Below are 17,037 nucleotides of genomic sequence, written 5' to 3'. Positions count from 1 at the left end.
CATACTCACCGGGCGATCGGGTGTGGTTGTCTACGCATCACCTGCGCATACCAGGTTCACGTAAACTACTGCCCCGTTTCGTCGGCCCATATAGGGTCTCCAAGGTCCTGAATCCGGTTGCTTACCGTCTTGCTGTCCCCACTTCGTGGAGACTGCACCCTGTTTTTCACACGTCCCTTCTCAAACCCTGCCCTGATACCACTCGCATGACGTCCGCTCCCGGTCCTGTTCCACTGGCCTCCCAGGAGGATTATGAGGTTAACGCTGTTTTGGGGTCCCGGATTGTTAGAGGGCAGTTGCAGTACCTGGTTGATTGGTTGGGCTATGGTCCTGAGGAACGGTCCTGGGTTCCGTCTCCTGACGTCCATGCTCCGTTGTTGGTGGCTCGGTTCCACAGGGAGCACCCTTCGAGCCCACGGGGTCGTGGGCCTTTGAGGGGGGCTCTGTCACGCCCCTATCCACATCCACAAACCCTCCTATTGCATCCCTTAATTCCATCAATAGAGGGCAGAATCATAGTACACAACAAGATACCACACGCACCATTGCACATTCTCGCCTTCAGGTTTGTCGACAAGGGGCTGGCCGAACTCTGCGACGCTGGTTTATGCCTCGCTCTCCATTCCTGCATTGGCGGTTGCCGTGGAGATGCGCCATGAACATTCCGCGTCTCCGCTGCCGACGCTTGGACGTTCTTCCGCCACGCGTCCAATCGCGTGTGCGCCAATCACGTGCGTGAGTCACGTGACCACTGGAGCGAGCGTTCAAAAGTGACGCGCGCACTCCCATCCATGCTTCACAGCTGATCTTGGTTGGACTACGGATGCTGCTATCCTTGATCTTGGATTTTGCCTTTGGGTTCCGAACTGCTTCCTCTTTTGTACCACGCCTGGACCTGCTTCTTCCTGGTTTTGACCTCGGCTACTCCCACGGACTGATTCTTGGATTTCCCTAGTTTGGTACCTTGTCTTAAACCGCTCCCCCTGGACATGACCTTGGCTTTTCTCCTGGACTGCAATTGGATTATCCTTTGGTTTGAATTCAGCTCTCTGCATCACGTGCCATCTAGATTGGCTCACAGTACCAGGTTCCGTATCAGGTGGTGATTCCATCCTTCAAGTGCTTTGCCAGGCTGCAACCTTGTCGTCAACCCAGTCGGCCCCTCAGACAGACACCCTACATCACATTCCAGACAACCACTCAGGGTAAGCTCCTTATAGGTATACATTTAGGATTGTGCACAGGGTGTATTGGTTAATTAACCCACGTGTTTGCCTTACAGAAGTCAGGGGAAACACCTTCCGGCATTCCTGGTTCCGGCCGACGACATTCACCACCTGTGGCCTCAAGGGCTGCTCGGGCAGTGTATTGATTGTTTGCTCGAGTGGAACTTGGGGACAGAGGTATCATCGCCTACACGACCATCAAGTCTTGACAGTCACACAACGACCACAGAACCATATTTTAATGAAGAAGCGTACAAACAAAATCAAACAAATACTATTGCCATCCATAGCAGTGGACGAGGCTATGAAAAAATCATTAATACCATCATGGAACACGAAACACTGCTTACAAAAGTATCCCCAGAAAACTCTGAATTACCTCTACATTCGACTGAACCAGACCGTCCAGTATACAAATGGCCGTGCACGTCAATGTGTAACATTCCTAACAAATATTTCAAATCTTTACGCCAGTTCCTCAATCAGTATATGAAAGGGAAAGACAAAATGAAAATGAAAGTGCTGCAAAATATGGATACCTGTCCAGTGCGCAAATACACAGGACCACAAGGACAGTCATTAGCCTAAATTTCTGGACCTATTTGCAAAAGCACCTTCCATGATATCAAAATGATATCAACACATCATTCAAATGTAAGAAATCTAGTGTATAAACTGTACAATGCTAAAAGTCCAGCTTTAGAACTAGCCAATTTAAATACCACTCTTCTGCATGGTACACCCAAATACCTACAAGAAGAAATCAACGTATCCAGAGAAAATATTTTGGAAGTGAAAGGCACTTACAAAATGCAATAGTGTTAGAACAGATTAGCAACAATTCTGCACATGGCAACCTTCTATTACACACATACAAAAAAGAAATACAAAAATTTAAACGTACATCGCTGAAATATCAAACCATGTGCGTGTGTTTTGCTGCAGAACTTTTTACAAAAGTAACATAAAAACTATAGATGTAACATACAAAATAGAAGACAATGAAGATTCCAAATGGTTTGAATTAGCTCTCTACCTTTTAGCAGAAAACAAATACGAAATAAGGGAAACCCTAATATGTTACAGTTACTGCACTACAAAACTTGACAACAACCAAACTCCTTCACGAGCTATCACAAATAATTTGGAATTATTCCCACTACCAAAACCCCTGCAACAACTCAATTTGTATGAGAGCATAATTCAAACAGTACACCCATTTCAAGCAATAATACGCCTTCAACCAAAAACAGCAAAATTACCTCCCTCTGAATTGGTAAAAGACATTTGTGGCAAAGTAGTTTATTTGCCATTATTTCTAACAGAAAATGTGCACACTCTAGGAGTGCAACGTCCAATAGAGCATTCTTTAATTGTCTTAGTAAATGGTGTACCAACAAAAGACAAAAAAATTGGCAACAACTCATGGACTTAAATAAAGTTAGACAAGCCTTGCATTATCTGAAAAACAATAATGAATACTACAAAGAAATGAATATTGAAGAAAGCTTAAGGGAAACAACTGAAATAATTCAAGAGTCATCAGAAACTGGTCAATTTGAATTTCTGGATCCTGCTGCAGTATCCACTCTTTTGGACCATTATACAATTCATCCATTGCACTCTAATGAGAGCATAGATGATGCACTAGAAACTTACCAAATGCGACAAACCAAAGGGGCACCAATGAGCATATAGGAAAAAAGTATAGAAGCACATGCTTTTCCACTGCTATTTCCTACTGGCAAAGGAGGAAGATACGATGATAGACCCACTCAGATAACAGCATCAGAATACCGCTCATTACGAATGTATTCTGAAGATCCCAGATTTAGACAAAATGTGGAATACATATTCCACCTACTCTTTCAAAATGAACTAGCAACCCTATGTTACGGAGTTGCACACATATTGAAATCTGGACCCCACTTTCAAAATATGTCAGCTACGCAATTAATACAAAAAGTGCAACAAAAAGATGAGGTTTTACAATCAAGCATAACAAATTTGTTTGCTAACATGCGTGTAGTACGAAAGAATACTGGTTCCGACGGCACGGAGTTGTACGTTGTATGATCAGAAACCTTGGACTGCCCACTTGGTTTGTTACATTAAGTTGTGCAGAATATGCATGGGAAGATTTACATGATTTCCTACGCATATCAAACAACATAGATTTACTAACACCTGAAGAACTTCGCTCTCTAGATCCTGTTAATTTTCAAGATATTTCCACCATCGTTTCATTTCTATGCTACACGTTATTTGTAATAAAACTGTTCCTCCCCTCGGAGAAGTGGAACACTTCTTTTGGAGAAAAGAATACCAAGCCACAGGAGCACCACATATCCACATGCGTTTATGGATTAAAGGTGCACCTAAATTTGGTGAGGACAGTGATGCCACTGTTTTGCAATTCATCCAAAAATATGTCACTTGTGAAATCCCTTCACAAAGGACACATAGTGACCTTTATGGACAGATTGTACAATTTCAAAGACACAAATGTGGCAAATATGGGCCTCGCAAATACAAAAGCAAAGGGAAATACTACACCAAATGCCGCTTTGGTTTCCCTAGACCAGTTACAGAAACAGGTGAAGTGAACAACTTCATGTCTTCAGTTCGACATAGCGTTAAAGGTAAATCACATAAGAACACGTATTACATAAAAAGAACAGAAGAATCACAATACATCAATGATTACAATGCAATCATTGCTCTCTTATGGAATGCAAACATAGATGTGCAGTACATAGCAGACAATTCCACTGCAGTTGCACGGTAGGTTACAGCCTACTTAACAAAAGCAGAGAAAACAGAGCTTCAAGACCTCTGGAATGACCTATCATCAGACAAAACACTATCTCAGAAATTGTACAGCCTAGGCATAGAAATGCTCTCTCATAGAGAATGTGGAACCTATGAAGCTGCAGATCGTTTAGCCGGTACTGCTTTGTATGGAAAATCTAATAATATAGTATGGCTAAGTCTTGGTCCTGCTAAATCTAGAAAAAGAGTTCTCAAATCATATGAGGACATAGAAACAATTGGCAAAAATGATCCCAACAGCCAAGACATTTTGAAAAACAATTACTGGACGCATACTACCCGAACAGGAGTACCACTTTGGAAACCATGTGTCTATACCACATAGCCCAAATCTTTGCATACAAAAATAATATAAAACCCGATGAGAGGAAAGGTAGATATAGAGTGACAGATTGTGAAGGCAGCTTAGTGAAACTTACCAAATGAAGGTTAATTAATCATGTCAAATTGTCATTAAAAACTCCTCAACAGAAAGAACTATATTACATGTCCCTGCTTCAACTTTTTAAACCATGGAGAAAGAGGAAGAGACACTAGATAACTATGACTGCTATGAAGACACTTTCAAAATGAAAGCGTTATCACCGATGTGAACTTTACGCAGTACAAAACAATGTTGCACAATGAACAGCAACACGAAGAAGAACTCCAGGCCCAACTAGATAAGGACACTTCCGACAGTAATCAACCTTCTGTAACAGGAAGTCAAGAATCACTAGGACAGCCACAAATAGCAAATGAGGCAGAATTAGCTATGACAGAAGTGGGAAACACCATGTGTCACTATGAAGATGATATAGAAGACTTAACTGTACTACAATCAAAACTTAACAAAGACCAGCGCACCATTTTTGAAGAAGTAACAAAAGAAATTGCACATGGTGTACAACACGAAAATAAAGAATGTACCTGCCAAAATTACAAACCTATACTGCTGTAAGTCAGTGGTGAAGCTGGTTCAGGCAAAACATTCTTAATCAAAATCATCAGCAAGTTCCTTCAACAATTGACAAACAACAAACTGTCAGCTGTTGTAACTGCCCCCACAGGTTTAGCTGCCTACAATATAGGCGGTGTCACTTTACACCGATTATTACTCCTTCCAGTAGAACACCAAAACAAATTAGACTATTACAAACTTTGTACAGAAGCTGCAATGGAACTGCGCAGAGTATTAACACAAATGAAAATGCTCCTAATAGATGAAGTGAGCATGGTCTCCAACCTAATGTTGGCTTTGATTCACCTCAGATTGCAAGAAGTACTTAAAACAAATTACGAATAACTCTTTGCAGGAAAACACATTATCGTTTTCGGAGATCTTCTACAATTGACACCAGTGAAAAGTGAACCTACTTTTAAAACCTTAGGACACAAACTCTGCCGTAAAACTGTTGGCAGCATAGGAAATGTCAATCTTTGGCAACATTTCCAATACAGAGAATTAACAGAAAACATGCGTCAATCTGCAGACCTCACTTAAGCCAACATTTTAAAAAGTATTAGAATTGGTGTACTATCTCAAGAAGCACAAGCAACATTGAAAAACTGGCACATCCATGCACTTTATGGCGATAACGCATGTGCTACTGATGTTTTGGAGCAATTAGCGCACAAAAATGTCAATTGTATGGCCTTAATGCCAACTCTTGCAAGCTGTTTCAAATTCAATGAAACGATGTTAAAAAAAGAAATGCAACCAATAATTGAAATTTGCTCCACAGACAAACTGGACGTACATGGTATGACACTACCCATGTGTCAGCAAGCCACAACTAGACTAAATATCTTAAAAAATTCAATCTCCACCACAGCTGGGTTGGAAAAAATATTAAAATTATCCTTAAATTGTAGAGTAATGCTTATACGTAACCTTGACGTAGAGCAAGGACCAGTTAATGGGGCACTTGGTACAGTTGTTGGCTTTCAAACATACCCACGTGACAACAACATTCACTTTCTCAATATTCTCTTTGACAAACTTCCAGAAGTAAAAAGGCTAGGGCTCTCAACAGCTCGATTCCTTCTCTTCAAAGACATGTATGTACGCAGAGAACAATTTTATCTAACTTTTGCATATGCAGTCACCATTCATAAATCCCAAGGTCATACCCTAGACAAAGCATTGATAGATATTGGAAACACAGTCTTTAAGGAAGGCATGAGCTACATAGCACTATCACGCTCACGTACACTTGACAGTCTATTTCTAATCAACTGTGATGCAAGTAAAGTGAATGCTGATATTCCTTGCATTGTAGAATACAATAGACTGCGTTCACTGTACACCCCCCATCTGAAATCATATCCTGTTCCAGAGAAAGGAAAACGTTGTAAAAGAAAACAAATTCCAACAGAAAAGCAACAGGATCTGACTGCAAATCCTTCAAAGAAAGCAAAAGAAGCTAATACTTCATCAATTACCACAAGCAAAGAAGAAGCTATTAGTGAAAGGAAATCAGGTACTGCTTCAAAAAAGGAACAGAAACTCCAAAAAAATCATTCGGACACAGAACTATCTGGTCCATTCAAATTTTCAAATGAAAGTGGTGTAAGTTGCTACGCAAATGTAGCAATGAATATTCTATTTGAATTGTCACCAATTGTTAACAACATTTACTTACACAGTACAGACCAATTGTGTTTGCAAATGTTAGTCCTCCATAGAAACGCAACAAACAATCCTGATAACACGTATAGTGTTCACGGAATAAGACAAGAATTGGACTGCTGTGCTGGAATGGTGAGATTCACTATAAACTCACAGGAAGATCCACAAGAATTTGTGATGTACTTACTACAAGTATTCGAAAACAAAAACATACCTATATATGGAATCTTCCAGATTTCATACATGTGGAAACATGCATGCACTCTCTGTAACAATGTGACACAGGAATACATCCCTTATGAGCGATTTGTGTATGTATCCATGCCTAATTGTGAATCCATTCAATTTCAGCAACTTATACAAAATGCAAACCATGGCAGATTATGTACTATCTGCAATTCAGATAATCGCTCCACCTTACTGATACAAACACATAATAGTAACTACATAATACTAATGCTTCTATGTTACAATGCAGATGGTACCAAAAACAACTGCAAGCTGACTGGATTCACACACAGTCAAGTGTCAGTTGGTAAGTAAACCTTCACAACAATAGGTATAATCTACCACGCAGGAGCCACAACAAATGCAGGTCACTACACTGCATATATTAAAAAGAAATGTGGATGGTTTGAATGTAATTATAGTACCATAACTCTAAAGAAGAGATTGCCAGCAAATCTTACAAGCGCCTATGTAATCTTCCTAAAGCCAAAATGTAATAAGTCATGTTTACTTCAACATTAACAAAAATGCAATTCAAAGACTACAAACAATTAGAATACGCCAACAGGTATCTAACTGCCCAAGAATGTATAACAACCACACAGATATGAGTACCACTGATTTGTAACAAAAAATACACAGTTAGAATACGCCAACAGGTATCTAACTGTTTAAAAAATCTGCAACAAGCCAACATACAGTACATTATTCAGAAACAACAAGTGAACACTCAAAGGAAACAAAAAAATGTTGGTAGCATAGCAAAGAAAGGGTTTTTTTAATCCGAGAAGGATTTTATCCCCCAGGCCCATTGATTTGAAAAACAAACACAGAAACTGAGCAAAATGCACAGTACACTGGTTTGTAAACTAAATATGAGGGTAAAAAAAAGCTAAAATGTCTATTGTACAATGTAAGAAGTCTTTGTAAAATACAAACACTAACATGCTCTTTTCTTTTATAACAGAAATTGAAAAAGAATATTTCCTCCAAGTACTAAAGTCATGTAAGAAATATATCGAATTTCAACAAATTAAACAGTAAGTATAATTTCACACATTTCATACATAATCAAATCTATACATCTGATCTATGGCTAATATGGTGCAGTGGCAGGGCCTAGAGTCGTGGATGTACAACCTACGGCCTACACCCTGCAGCCATGCAACCAAGACTGTAGGTCCTACCCACAACCACCGCAGCATACCAAAACCATGGTGGCTGGAAATTTCACCTCTTATAACTTTGGTCTTGGGTGCATGCCTGCGGCCATGAACCTAAGACTCTAGGTCGCGCACACAACCACCGCACCACATCACACCCATGCTGACTTATAACTTCAGTGCTTATAACTTCAGTCTTGGGTGCATGGCATTTGGCCATGCATCCAAGACTCTAGGTCCTGCCCACAACCACTGCAGCATATAACACCCATTGTGGCGTATAACTGCAGTGCTTATAACTTTTAAAAAAAGCCTTTGGCCATGCACCCAAGACTCTAGGCCCTTCCCACAAACACCTGATCGATATGTGATACTAGGGGTGTATCTATTGCTGTGATATGCTGCGGTGGTTGTGGCCAGGGCCTAGAGTCTTGGGAGTATGGCCTACGGCCTAAGGCCATGCACCCAAGACTCTAGGCCCTGGCCACAACCACTGCAGCATATCACACCCATGGTGGCTTATAAATCATTAACACACCCATAGAATGAAACATTTTAACTGCAGCACATATGCAATTTGCACCCAGGACTCAAGGCCCTGCCCACACCTAACAGATAGATATTCGATTGTATGGGTGTGATGTATGAATGTAATATGCTGCAGTGGTTGTGGGCAGGGCCTAGAGTCTTGGGTGTATGGCCTACGGCCTACGGCCTGCGACCATGCACCCAAAACTCTACGTCCTGCCAACAACCACTGCACTATATGAAACCCATGGTGCCTTATAAGTTTGTTCTTGGGTGCATGGCCTTTGCCCATGCACCCAAGACTCTAGATCCTGGCCACAACCACCACAACATATCACACCCATTGTGCTTATAACTTCACTACGTATAACTTTGGTCTTGGGTGCATGGCCTTTGGCCATGCACCCAAGACTCTAGGCCCTCCCCACAACCACCTGATCGATGTTCGATACTACAGGTGTCTCTATAGCTGTAATATGCTGTGGTGGTTATGGCCAGGGCCTAGAGTCTTGAGTGTATGGCCATAGATATTCGAATGTATGGATGTGCAGTGTATGAAACCCATGATGGCTTCTAACTCCAGTGCTTATAATTTTGTTTTTGGGTGCATGGCCTTTGGCCATGCGCCCAAGACTCTAGTTCCTGGCCACAACCACCACAGCAAATCACACCCATTATTGCTTATAACTTCACTATGTATAAATTTGATCCAAGACTGTAGTCGATCCCCACAACCACCTGATCGATGTTCGACACTACAGATGTATCTATTGCTGTGATATGCTGCGGTGGTTATGGCCGGGGCGTAGAGTCTTGGGAGTGTGGCCTATGGCCTACAGCCTACGGCCATGCACCCAAGACTCTAGGCCCTGGCCACAACCACTGCAGCATATCACACCCATTGTGGCTTATAACTTCACTACGTATACATTTGGTCTTGGGTGCATGGCCTTTGGCCATGCACCCAAGACTGTAATCGATCCCCACAACCACCTGATCGATGTTCGACACTACAGTTGTATCTATTGCTGTGATATGCTGTGGTGGTTATGGCCAGGGCCTAGAGTCTTGGGAGTATGGCCTTCGGCCTACAGCCTACGGCTATGCACCCAAGACTCTAGGCCCTGGCCACAACCACTGCAGCATATCACACCCATGGTGGCTTATAAGTCAGTACCATCTTGTCTGAAAGGATTTGCAAAGTTTGGTGGGATCTGTAAAGTGGGGGCTAAATTAGAGGGGGGGGTCCCAAAATAATGTGAAGGCTTATAAATGTGGTGCCATTTGACAAATATGCACAAACGTTTGCAAACAATTTTAAATCTAGATATAAATGTTTTTGCAAAGTTTGGTGGGATTTTCTCAAGAGGGGGCTAAATTAGAGGGTCTCAACATTTTTAGATAGCTTATATCTTTGTTGGCGTTTGACGAATGTGGACAAAAGTTTTCAGAAAGATTATAGACCCAACCTTGAATTTTTGTGTAAGGTCTGAATGGATGTTCTCAAGTTGGGGCTAAGTTATATGACTATTGTATGTGCATACATTATGACACTTTTGAAAAAAAAACATGGGCGGATTTCAAGCAAACTCGTATAAGGAGCAATGGCAAGGACCTGAAAGCATGGTTTTGCAACTGTGCTTGTGTTTTATTTTTTGACGTGTCATAATGTAGGTGCAAAAATAGTGATACACCTTTGGTGGCTGAGGACAGTGGCCAGATTGTCCAGGTCATGGTATAAGGTCATGACCCGGACAATCCTGCTAGTAGCCTTGACCACAAGGGATGAAAAATGGTGTTAAAGTGGCCATGTCCACCTGGGACGGCTATGTGATGAAGTTATTCGGAAGTAGGATAGGTTTGAAAGGGAAAAAAATGTGCTCCTCGTAATATGGTCATAGTGTTCTGACTTCACCTTCTGCAGGCTGACATGGAAAGGGAGGTGTCTGTGAAAATATTGCCTTACTTAAGATGACATGTCACATTGCAAGGCACACTGCATCACACAGCACCTTATTAAACAGAGCTGGGTTATTGAATTGTTGAACCACTCTCTAATATAGCACAAATGCAGAAGAAAATACCAACATACCAAACTTAATGGGTTAGAATTTACCCCATCACACATTGCACATCATCCTGCACTCTTGCATGCACTTGCAACCGCATGATCATATTTTTTCTCAGATTTGTTAAACTCATCCTTTTTGTGAATTTGGGAAGCACTTTCAACTGCAAAACCTCTTCCCATTGAGTTGCACAATTGTGCAGAGGCAAGGAAAAAAAGCATCTGAATATCTGAATTTATGAGACAACCATTCAGATGCCCTTTGTGATTCGAGCATAAGCTTTTCTGCCACAAATGATTCGAGCGTAACCTTTTCTGCCACAAATGAAGAGGATGAGATAGCACAACCTCTTCATTTGAGCTACAAAATGATGAGAAAATTACTGCTGATAATTAAACAGAATGCATATAAATATAACTCGTTTGACTGTCATAGCAGAATAATAAGCAAAAGTTATCAACTCGGCCGCTGTGACATGCCGGTCAGATAGCACAGTGAGTTGAATTTGTGCCCCTGATATCCGTGCGCAGCCTGCTGTGGCAGATTCGAATCCCGGAATGGTCAACTCAGCCTTTGAGTATCACTCTGTCGGATAATAATGTAATCTGTTATTTCAGTGCTCTGAGACCCATGGGTGTGTAGCGCTATATAAGACATAGATACTTATATGATTAGCATGCTATAACAGGAGGTACAGAGAAGTGCTGTGTCACCTCCGCCTCCCATCTCCACAAAGTAAATCAGGAGCAGAGAGCTGAAAGGGGGTCAGGGGGAGAGATGTAATCATTGCTTCTGCATCTTTCCCAAACTCCAGTTCCACTGTTCTATTCCTGGGGAAAGAGCAAGGAAGTGCACAGACATTGGGGTTGGCTGGCCACCTCTTTTTATTCTCTGCCCCATCTCCCAAACTAGTGTTCACACCTGTTCAAGTTTTGCCTGGACACTCCAAGCTTTCTTCTCCTTGAAACTGGTACTAACACTTTTGCCGGACCGGCCAAATACGAGTGTGCTGGAACACAGTTGTTGGAATTACTGGCACGGGTATCAATGCATCTGGAATTAAGGGCACGATACTGCTGGCACTGGAAATAACAGATGGGCCTGAAACCTTCGCCAGTAATACTGGCACAATTGTATTACTGGAATTTCCCAAGCGTGGAGTTGCCAGTAATACCAGCAGATATTTGCCGGAGGGAACAAAAGGCAGTGGGGAGGAGGAGGCGGAGGTTTGTGCGGAGACACCACGCAAAGCGTGCGCCCATACCCCGTGTAAGGACCACACCATGGACCCTCACTGACATGCAAATCCTCACCATGTACCGCCACAACAGGGAGAGCATTGCAAGACTCCACAACCTGATCCAGGAAGACATCAGGAGCAGGTTCGGCATAACGACAGCCATACCACCGCTGATAAACCTGGTGTCGCTCCTGCACTTCCTTGCCACCAGCACGTACCAGCACATTGTGAGCCAGCTGCATGGCATTTCACAGCCTGCATTCTCAAAACAGTTTACTCGGGTGCTGGACAAACTCATGTGGCATGTGGGACAGGACACTGCACTTCCCACCACCCTAGCACAGGTGAACACCATGAAGGCAAGATTCAATGCCGTTGCACACATGCCCAATGTGGTGGCAGTCCTGGATTGCACGCATGTTGAGCTGGTGATACCTCAGGCCTCAGAGGAAGTCTACAGGAACGGGAAGCAGTTCCATTCACTTAATGTCCTAGTCACCTGTGAATCCGACCTCACGATCACCCACTGCGGTTACTAGGATCATCCCATGGTCCCATGGTTCTGCGCAACAGCGCACTGCTAGCGTACATGGAGGGGCATACAGTCCAATATACCTGGGCATTGGGTGAGTACATGTTCCATCACACAGACCTTGCTGTACAAGTGGCATGCAGGGGCGTCACCCACATAGAGATTGTAGGCCCTGACAAGGCCACATACATGCAGGACCGACCTGTACACCCAAAACATGACAGAATGCAACCCACCAGAGTAGAACATGACTCACGATGCAGCAGTGAATGGCCAATACATGCCACCCTAACAGGCCAGCCACACACACTGGACAACAGGTACCAGAATGCAACATCACACATCCCACTACATGCATGGTCTGCAAGGGGCTGGGCTGGGACACCTAGAGGTGTCCAACGTATGTCCATGGGGGCCCCATGAGCCATGGAAGAAGTGGAAAGATGGCAATGCAGAGTTGGTGCTAGACCCCTGCCCCCCAAGCTGTGTGTGGATGGCATGGTGGGCCGATCAGTGGTTTCAGTATTGTAAAAATCTGAATTATAGTGTTTTTTGAAGATAAAGAGTGCATATAGGGTGACATATATTTTAAGGGTCAGAATGATTAAGGAAGTAAGGGGTGTCTCCAGTATTGCTCACATATCATGAATATGTAAACATGTAGTCTGAAAACTGGATAGAAAACGAGTTATGCTTAAAAGTAAATGTTTTGCCGTTTGGTAGCATGACCGAGTATCTAGGCTGAACAGGCTAAAATGGATGCCAGCAACAAAATGGCGTCTTGGTTGCAGGTGTCAAAAGCCCTTACACAAGCACCGATGCAGACTTAGCGATATGCAAAATACAGGAAAGGCGTTCACACCCAGGATAGGAGGTGCCACTGTGGTAGGAAGAAATTCTTTCACAGGAACAGGGGTATGCATGCACCCACAATATGGCAGCTCACAGTACGACTTGATGTGTTTAGAATTTTCAGTAATATTAGACCCCCAAGAGGAGCCAAGGGTTAGTGAGACGGTAGGATGCAAAACATTTGGTTTGTTAGTAGACACTGGGACTGTACATTCATGTACACAGGAGGAAAAATATTCAGTGGTGAGAATTGCCATAAATAATTAAGGGTTCTATGGAGCTATAAATTGATAGCTCCACGGAACCCTCAATTTCATTGATGAATTACCAGTCTCTATAGGAGAGTGTGACATGACTGATCCTTGTTACATTTGCGACAGACACTAGTTAAATATTTTGGGAAAGGATTGTATGACAAACCTTAAACATGATGATTTTATTTACAGACCAAGAGATAGCGTGTTCCACTTTTGGAATACACTATTCAAGAGCGGATGAATTAATATTGGCATTAAACAGGACAAATTCCTTTGCAAGTTGTTTCGGTGGAACCAGAAGATTTTTCTTATTATGGGGTGAGCAGTTTATAAAAGTGGCGGTTTGGCCTAGTGGAGAGAATGGTGAGAATATTTGATGAATTTTTGTTTGGACTATAGATATTTAAGGACAGACTACCCCTATAGAATTAGAAGCAGCCATAGTATGAGGGGAAATGGCAATGCTCAAAGGAATGGACAATAAGAGTAGACCATGGAGGACAGTGATAGCTCTTGAGGAAGGGTCTAGGTTGATTGACGTCACTGAGGACAACATATTTAGAGAGGGCTAAATCATAAATAGATAGGGATAAAAGCACAAGAGTAAAAAGCTCAACATTAAAGAGATTAATGACAAATTCGGGCGGGGGGTGAAATAAATAAATAAATAAATAAATAAAGGAACGAATGAATGGATATTAAAACAGCGAAAAGCATAAATGCATAAGGTATCCAAATTTGTAAACAATAAGCACAAAGGATGGTGCTGGCTAACAATGAAACAGTGTAGTATATTTTTAATAAAAATGAAATATGATAAATGAAAGGCCAAAGGAGTGTGGATGGCCAAGATTGATCTGATATGAGAAAAGCCTGTAGTAGAATTGCACCAAAGAACATATGCGAGTAAGTAACAAAAACACTGTTTGAATGAATATGATGATGTTGATTTATGTTTTACAGATGAAAATTATTGTTATTATTGAGCATGAGAGGAATGTCTACATGGCCTTGGCAGAGTATAGCAATATAACGAGAAGAAACATTAAAGCGTGGAAGAGGTAAGTGCTAGTGGACAACCAGGGTTAGAAGAGGTAAGTATCGGTTCACAAAGCAAGTGTGGGAAACAAACTATTGATCATTATTACGAGTAAGAGGACACAGGTGAGTACAGAAGAAAGACAGTAAGGGATACTGTTTTTCAAATAGATAGCATTTTCCCAAGAAAGGTGCAAACAGGTGTGAGCATAGAATAGCATAAGATATAAGGTATGGCCATATCTAACTGAAAGAACGGAGAAGACTTTGGATAGAAGGTGGAGTAACATTTTTGTAATTGTAGTAATGGCAAAATGCCAAATGGGCACATTTGGCAAAAATGCATGAAATGTTTAGGATAGGCAAAACAATGTATTTCTCATATGTCACATTCACATGCACTTAGTAGAATCAATGCTGGGATCCCAATAACATGGTTAGGCAAGATTAGAGTAGGCAGGACAATGAAAAATGTCAATTGTGTCTAAACAGAATAAACAAAGCAAAGAGAGAAGACGACTGCGGTCCCACGCCAGCAGGAAGAGAACTTCAAAAGTACAGAGAACATTTTCAGCATGGTAGAACAAACTAAATAAAGACAGGCCTGTTTGCTACATGATGATATGATGTTTAAAATGTCCACCAACGAGTCAGAAAAAGCAAGCTTATGGTTGAGTGGGCTGAGTTTGCCAAAAAATAACCGCAGTAAAAATGTTTTGATTGAAAGGAAAGAGCAAGGGTCTACCCTAAGGGAAAAACCTGGCCACTTTGCCAGTCCCCATATGACTTTGCCTCTATTTCGGTTTCTGCAGGGAGCAAGAATCCAAAGAAGTGTCTAGAAGGGGAGCGATTGAAGAAAACACATCCTATTTTGGAAAAGTGTTTGAATTTTTTTATGTTGTCTGTTGTTTATTATTTTCATTATAAAAAGGAAACCGTATGACTCTTTGGTTTGAGAATGTCGACCACAGGGGAAAAAATGTTTCCTTTAAAATATAATGCAGTTTTTGAAAAAAAAGAGGCCCATGGAAAATAGGGCAATGCAGAAAAAGTAAAAAATGTATGACTTCAGATCATAGCCAAGTTCTTGTATCAGCCAGTATGTATTTAGTATAAAGTAACACCAAGATGTGCGAAAAATGAGAAAGAAGCAGCCATCCTGTTATATTAGAAGAAGAGAAAATGCAGTAGAGATTGTTTAGGAGGCAGGAGTGTTTAAAAACACATAGTTATTTTAAGGGTTGGATTTGAGGAGACAGTACTGACGATAAAGACATACTTATTTTTTTAAAGAAACTCATTCAGTTTTATATTACAGATGTACGGGAGATACATACACACCAGGCGATTAACGGCAACCGATCCTGCGAGCAGAGAGAAAAGAATCGAGGGACCCAGCCAGATGACCAGTTGCCGTCACCTTTGTTTGTGAAAGGTTTTCCTACGGGACGCCCCATCCTTGTGTTCCCCAGAAACAATCGAATGCCCCCCTGACTGACTTCGAATAAACAGACTGAGAAAATCAAGTACTTTCTGATGAAATAAACAAAGAACTCAAAAGGACTGGACTTAGAATCAAAGGGCCTGTGAACTTGCTGCAAAGCAGCCCAAAGTACAAATAAAATGGGCTTACCATGAAGACGGTCCGTGGATGCAGAAAAAAGCTAAAACAAGATGAATCTGGTGGAAGATGTGTCAACGAAAGATGTACCGATGGAAGAAAATATGTATGGAGACAGGGGAAGAAACAAGGAAATGTTGTGCGGTGGGGGAAAGGAAAAAAGTGTACAGTAAATGTTGCACGTGGACAAATAAAGAGGAAAATGGGCTGGTGGGTTCCCTCAAGGAATGATTTCTCATGATTCTCGTAGTAGCATAGGGGAAATCAACTGATGTGTATGTTATGTCTCCAGTTTTCGGGTAATGGGGATAGGATCCAGACAAAACTAAATAAAGTTGTTATTGAGAATACATGCATAAAGTTTCAAAAAGGGCAAAATGTTGTAATGATCTTCTGACAAAGGGAGATACATATATGTTTTATATTTAAGAAACTGTTGACTTTGTAGAAATGTTTTTATGATACCTCCCATGTTGAGACAAATCAAAACACTGATGTGGGTGACTGAGACAGGGATGCATAGATACACTGTATATGGGGGAGGGAAGACATTGGGTGTAGTGGTCGTGTATTGAATAGGTGTCTAAATACAGACCAGAGGGCGGGTGTAGAAGAGGTGGTAGACTCCTCCCCCCAAGCTGGGTGTGGATGGCATGGTAGTCTGATCAGTGGTTCCAGTATTGCAAAAATCAGAATTATAGTGTTTTTTGAAGATAAGGTGTGCATATAGGGTGACATATATTTTTGGGATCTAGTATCTAGGCTGAACAGGCTAAGATGGATTCTAAGATGGATGCCAGAGACAAAATGCCATCTTTGGTGCAGGTGTCAAAAGCCCTT

This window comes from Ambystoma mexicanum, chromosome 1p (genome assembly GCF_040938575.1).
Source record: "Ambystoma mexicanum isolate Mex_15411 chromosome 1p, UKY_AmexF1_1, whole genome shotgun sequence".
Taxonomy (NCBI): domain Eukaryota; kingdom Metazoa; phylum Chordata; class Amphibia; order Caudata; family Ambystomatidae; genus Ambystoma; species Ambystoma mexicanum.
The sequence above is the reverse complement of the archived record's forward strand: the minus strand, read 5'-3'. Positions refer to the sequence as shown.